The sequence below is a fragment of the Crinia signifera genome, chromosome 4, assembly GCF_055691185.1.
Source record: "Crinia signifera chromosome 4, ASM5569118v1, whole genome shotgun sequence".
In the NCBI taxonomy this organism is placed as follows: Eukaryota; Metazoa; Chordata; class Amphibia; order Anura; family Myobatrachidae; genus Crinia; species Crinia signifera.
In genome coordinates, this window is record NC_139220.1 from 332,399,652 (window position 1) to 332,406,479 (window position 6,828).

A 6,828-nucleotide genomic window follows, 5' to 3' on the forward strand; every position below is an offset into this window, starting at 1 on the left:
ATATTATCATTGCTATAAACTGTATTCTTGCGCCATAATAATCATGTGGAAACCACTTCTAGTCTCAATCCCTAGCAGTACTGCAGTCTCCAATAGTTCAGTGCTTTTATTTATATGTTGCAGGATCCTTTATAGACACAACTCCTCTGAATGCTGCCAGATATCAACTTTGCAGAAAGTCTTTTAAGGTGAGCTCACTTTAAACTTGTAGCATTGAATTTATATTTGTGTAATCCTCTGCGGAGATAGGTGTATAACGTGTAGTTCCCTATTACGTTATCAGAGTTATAACTTTGGATAGTGACCCTCTTGTATCGAGTCTGTCCCTCTCTATCACTATCTTAGCCAGTGGCGTAAATAAGCCTCCGCAGCCCCACGCTCTAACAGAGCCAGCAGCAAGAGAGCTGCAGCAGCCACTTCTCCGCCTCTGGCTGTGTGAGGACGCAGTGACAGGGTCACTGAGCGTCCTCACACAGACAGCCAGAGAGCGCTCCCCTTCCACCCTGCCTGCTGCCCACCCACCTTACACGCTGCGCTGGCGCTGCTAATTATTCCGGGCTCCCTGTGGCTTTACTGGCTGGGTGAGTGGCTGACTGCTATACACAGTCAGTGCGGGCTGGGCAAGGGACGGCCGGGAGGAATGATAAGTGCTCTCCTGGCTGCTCTGAACGTCTGACACCTGCCCCGCAGCCCCAGCATGTCCTCAGATGTAGAGGTTCAGGGCTGGAGCAGTTGAGGCAGTGTCAGTGTCACAGGCAGCTTCCTGATACACAGCTGCTGCTGTGTCTGTGATTATGGAGCCAGCCCCTCCCCCGGGACCTGCCACCAATGAGCAGAGCTCATATACAAAGTCTTCCCTTCCTGTCCCCTGACCTCCCTTCTGCAGCACTGACTCGTCTCCTCCCAGCCAGCATCAGCCCAGCCTCCGAGTCCTGCAAGGCTCTTCACTTTTAGAATACACTACAGGTAATTGCTTAAGTAGGGTCAAATATACTGTAGATGTGGAGTGTCAGTGTGGCAATCATTTGTGTATTTATTTGTTGTGTGTGTGTGTGTGTGTGTGTGTGTGTCTGTGTGTACAGTACATGGGGGCTGTTTTTTCCATTTATTTTATTTGTTTAAATATACTAAGTGTGAGGATCTCTGAAGATTTCTGATATTTATCATCTCTATATCTATATATATCAGATATATTTATTTATATAAATATAGTCCCAAAAGAATAAGCTCATCCAAAGTATTCATGCAATCCAGCACATACAGATGCACCCACGCGACCTGGGCACACATGGTGGTACATTTACTAAGATGGGCGTGCTATGGATGATGCCCATAGCAACCAAACAGGTTCTACTATTTATTTATTTATTTAGCACATTCTACAAGATAAAAGCTAGAATCTGATTGGTTGCTATGGGCAACATTCTATCTTCAATATAACTCACGTCTTCGTAAAATTACCCCATTGTTTGTTGTGCTGCGTGTGAATCTTAATATACTGGGCGGTGTCTAAACCTAACCTCCCAAGCCCCAAAGCCTGACCATAACCCCTGCCTTGCATGTCCACAAATCTCCCTCCACAGCCTAACCCTAAATCACTAGTACCTAAACCCAATCCCCCCTTGCTTGGTCTTTTTTTGCATATAATTTTGGCAGGGGGGAGCAAAATTTCTAGTTACGCCACTGATCTTAGCTGTATATAATAAAGGTGACAGAGGCTGCTGAAACAAGCGTTGCCTGTATGTCTGTTGATACAAGGAGCTGTCTCTCCCTAGGCAATAACGTATCCTACCAATTAGCTGGTCCTATAACAGGAACAGTCGCTTGTGCTTAGAATATGTTTGCGAAGTACAATAGAATTCTGTGTCTGTAAAGCTGTACTGACTGGAATGTTAGTTCCTAGATTATAACCAATAAACTGACACTTTTTATATTGCTAAAATATACAGTTCAATAGATATCTTCCCCCTCTCCTTCTCTCTTTCCTTATCTACATACTGGTGCTGGGGTAATACTGTCCAACAGGAATTCACTGACAGTGATCTTCACAGATCGTGTATTAACTAAGTAGTGTATCTTGTTCAAATGAGGCGATAACTTTACATCACTGAAGAATGTAACTGGAGCACAATATCTGTAATCTATACTCCGCCTCCTCCACATGCAAACGTGTCCTGCACTGAGAGAATCACTGAGATAATACCTTGCTATATAAGTAGAAACAGAGGATGGTATTATTGCTGCTGATTTGTCCTTTACTCCCACAAGCTCACTGAATTTCCACTCTGCCTTTGCTGGCTCAGGATATGGGTAAAAACCGGCCCAGGACAAGACCCCTGGACTGCCGGGGGGGTGTCCTGTCCGGGGGGGCTGTCTGTGACACCTGTCACCAGGGAGTGGAGGAGGGGGAGAATAAAGCCTCCCTGTATGGTCCGGGCATGTAGCAAAAAACAGAACGTTCCGGACCACACGGGAAGGCTGTAGTCTCCCCTTCCCCATGTCCCTGGTGATAGCTGTCACAGGGACCCCCCGGACAAGACACGCCCGGACCGGACGATACAAGCTCCGGACTGCAGATTTTGATGTCAGGTCCGGCAGTCTGGAGTCTGGTCCGGGTTTTACATAGTTCCGCTGGCTCAGTCTCTGTGTATAGAATTACGGAGGTCTCTGCCCTCCTCTGCTTTAGTGAGCGCTGCACTATCTTTGCATTAGATAACAAGATATGGAAACACTTTGTCCATGTGTAAAGTTAATTAGTCTCCTCTGCCCTGCTACACAAGGACGGGGCACACTGACTGTAAATATGTTCCTGTCGGGCTCTCTGTTAACCCCTTGAGTGGTGGGTTTTGCTGGGGCAGGGCATACCTACTAAGGATGGTTTGTCGTCCTTCCCCAGAAAAACCCACCACAGAATCTAGGAAGCCGCCGCTCCCCCCCCCCCTCACCTCCACTCCGGCGTTAGTACGCCAGAGCTTCCCTGTTGCCGCCGCTTCCCCCTGCCGACTGACAGTCATCACACAGGCGGCAGGCTCTGGGATGTTTCACGGTGGCTCGGGAGGACTCGGGTGCCTGAACTCTCCCTAGTCCTCCCAAGCCGCGCCGACCATCCCCGAGCCTGCCACCTACGTCACAGTGAATGGTGGCTGGCAGGAGCGTGGTACGTTCGCCTGAGCGGAGGGGGTGGGAGGCGACAGGAGGGGGAGGGGGGTGACGGGGGGACCCCTAAAGGTGTTCCCTCCGCCTGGCCACAAAGCCTGCTCACCCTTCCCCCCCGCCTCGTCCGCCCCGCTCTGTCAGGCAGGCTGGCTGGCTTGCTCCACACGGAGGCTGCTTCCTCCGCCCGCCACATAGCCTGCTCACCCCGCCCCCTGCCCTGCTCAGAGCATGGAGCCCTGGCCACCAATGTTATAAGCCAGTAATATATACATTGCTGGCACAGGGCAATGTATATATTACAGGTACCACTGGGCACCAATGATTGCTTATTAGTAGTAGTTTGTATTGCTTGTTTTTTATAAGGCGCCACAAAGTGTCCGCAGCGCCGTACATAGCAAACAAAAAAACAAATGACAAGGTAACTTACAGGGTGTGGTGATAAAATACAGTATAAATAGGGGTATAGCTGGTAAAACTAAAATCAGCATCAGTTCTGAAGTAGGTGTCAAAATGGTCGAGGAGACTGAAGATAAAGTAGAGGAAGGGAAGAACAGGGCAGGAGCGCTGGCGAGGTAAAGAGGTAGGGTGAGTACGTGACGAAGGAGGGCCCTACTCATAAGAGTTAACAGACTAAAAGGAGGTGGGTGGACGAACGAAAAACAATAGGATAAGTAGGAATGGATGGGAATGGATGGAGGAGTAGGGCAGGCAGAATAGGAGGAGCGAAAGAATGTTAGGAGGAGGTATAGGCTAGTCGGAAGAAGTGGGTTTTGAGGGAGCGCTTGAAGGAGGGAAGGGAATCAGAAAGCCTGATGGGTGGCGGGAGGTTGTTCCAGTGCAGGGGGGCAGCACGAGAGAAGTCTTGGACACGGGAGTGGGAGGAGGTGATTAGGTGAGAGGTCAGGGGGCGGTTTACGATTGAGCGAAGAGGACAGGAGGGAGTGTGGATAGAGATCAGTGAAGAGAGGTAATGAGCGGTGGAGGAGGAGAGAGCCTTGTAGGTGGTGGTGAGGAGTTTAAAGAGAACTCGGAAAGGAAAGGAGAGCCAGTGAAGAGATCGACAGAGGGGGGAGGTTGAGGTAGAGCGGCGGGAGAGGAAGATGAGCCTAGCAGCTGAGTTAAGAATGAATTGGAGAGGGGCAGGAAGTAGCCCGGAGAGAAGGATGTTGCAGTAGTCAAGGCAAGAGATGAAAAGAGAGTGAATGAGAATTTTGGTCGCGTGAGTGGAGAGGAATGGTCTGATGCGAAAGATGTTGCATAGGTGAAAGCGGCAAGACTGTGAGAGCGCACAAATGTGGGGGGTGAAAGAGAGGGAGGAGTCAATGATGACACCAAGGCAGCACTTTTTGACGGTGGAGATGATCTCGGGTTCACCAGTGCTGATGGAGAGAAGAGGGGATGTTCGGGAAATGGAAGATTAGAAGTTCAGTTTTAGCCATGTTTAGTTTCAGGAAACATTGGATCATTCAGGCTAAGATGGCTGTGAGGCATTCGGAGATCTTGGAAAGGAGTGATGGTGATAGGTCGGGGGAGGAGAAATAGATTAGGGTATCATCAGCATAAAGGTGCTAATGGAAGCCAAAGGAGCTGATGAGGGTGCCCAGAGAGGTGGTGTAGAGGGAGAAGAGGAGAGGGCCAAAGACTGACCCTTGGGGAACACGACTGGCTGCGGGGTAGTAGGAGAGGAGGAGCTCGGAGTGGAGACGGAGAAGGAGAGATCAGAGAGGTATGAGGTGAACCAACAGAAGACCGTGTGATGCCAAAGGAGCGGAGCATGTTGAGCAGGAGAGGGTGGTCAACAGTGTCAAAGGCAACCGACAGATCAAGCTGGATGAGGATTGAGAAGAGGCCTTTGGATTTAGCCGATAGTAGTACAGATGGAACATGCTCTTTGCAGGGGCTGGCGATTCTATCACCAGCCCCCTCCAGCGGCTGGCTCTCGCCAGGGGAGCGTGCGCACAAGACGCTCGCAGGCGCCCCATGGCCACCTTCCCCCGGTGCCTCTTGCCGCCCCGCCGTCCCCTATCCCTGCCCATCTTCCTGAAGAGGAGACGGACAGGATGCCGCCACGGCGCTGTCCTGAAACTGGGAAGCGTGTGCATGTGAGACGCACTCGTGTCCCAGTCAGATGGAGCACCGGCGAGCGCCAGCGCAGGCATGCTGGCGATCCTCGGCCAAGAATCAGAGGCTCCATCTGTATATACATAGCTGGCACAGACCAGCAATGTATATATTACTGGCCACCATGGGTTAAATTGAGCCAGAACGGGGTATAACTGCGTTCCGTCGGTTCATTTTGGAGGTGAAACGTCCGCTCACTTTGCCCTGCTGTCTGTCCATGCCTGCATCGTTAAAGGAGACAGCCTGCATAGCGGTGGTAAACCTGGCTGTCTATGAGCAGGTCCAACCATCCGCTGTTCGGCTATTTCAAATGGCACGCCTGCTTGCAACTCGCGAGCCACCGTTGCCTGATTGGCTGCGAGTCGCGGACAGATGGACCTGCTCTGAGACAGTCGGATTTCCCCACCGCTCTCCTTTACTGATGCAGGCAGGGACAGACAGCAGGGCAAGGTGAGCGTAAGGATGCAGAACCGCACAGTGCAATGCACATAGCATCTTACCCCTGGCACCGTGCATGTTACCCCTGGCACCGTGCATGAAAACCCTTGCAATGAGCATGTAGGTAAACGGCACTTATGTGGCATTATATGTAATGGGCATTACAGTGTGTGGCATATGTGTATTGGGCATTACAGTGTGTGGCAAAATGTGTAATGGGCATTACAGTATGTGGTATATGTGTAATGGGCATTATGGTGTGCATAGTCCCCTGTCCCACAAAGCCATGCCTTAAATTTTCCGCAGGCCAACAATGTATATGTTACCGCCGCCACTGCCCCCCCCAATGTATATTTTGTTATAGCGTAACGTATACATTGCCGGTGCAAGTGAATGGATTTCTCCCTACGTGCACAGCTACAAATGAAATGTTTGCCGTGCACATGGGAGGGATTTTGCTGCACGGGTGGAGTTTACCTAATTGCTGGGCTCCGAATATATTCAGCTCAGCAATCAGTTCTGAATCAGGCACCAAGAACAGAAATGCACTGAATAAAATGGCCCCTGCTCCCACCCTTGTAATTCAAACCCTGCCCATTATGTAAATCACCTTTTATATGAAAGATTTTTAAGGTCCATACACACTGAGCGACTTTCGCCCTGCCCGGCGCTGATGGAGGGGGGAGAATGGCTTTGCAGAGCTATGCAAAGCCATCCTGAAAGCCGCTCATCTGCTGGTATAACCAGCAGATGAACGGCTTTCCCCGCGATGATACGGGAGCGCGCAATAAACTCCAATAACATGAATTTCTATGTTTATTTAATTGTAACAAACTATATCTTAAATATATACCATATTCTTAATTTCATATATTCTTTTATATTTTATATTTTTTCCTCCTGTTGCTAATTGTGAATAATCGGTACTGCTTTCCGAGCACGGAGCCCACGATCTAGATTGTATGTGTGGGGCTGATATCTCAAGCATCTCATGCATCTTATGTGTTTGTGTGGCATAAGATGCATGAGATGATGCAATCGACGCGATAAACAAGATTTTTACATTGGAATCAATGTAAAAAGCCCCCAATTCCAATTTTAATTGCTAACCCT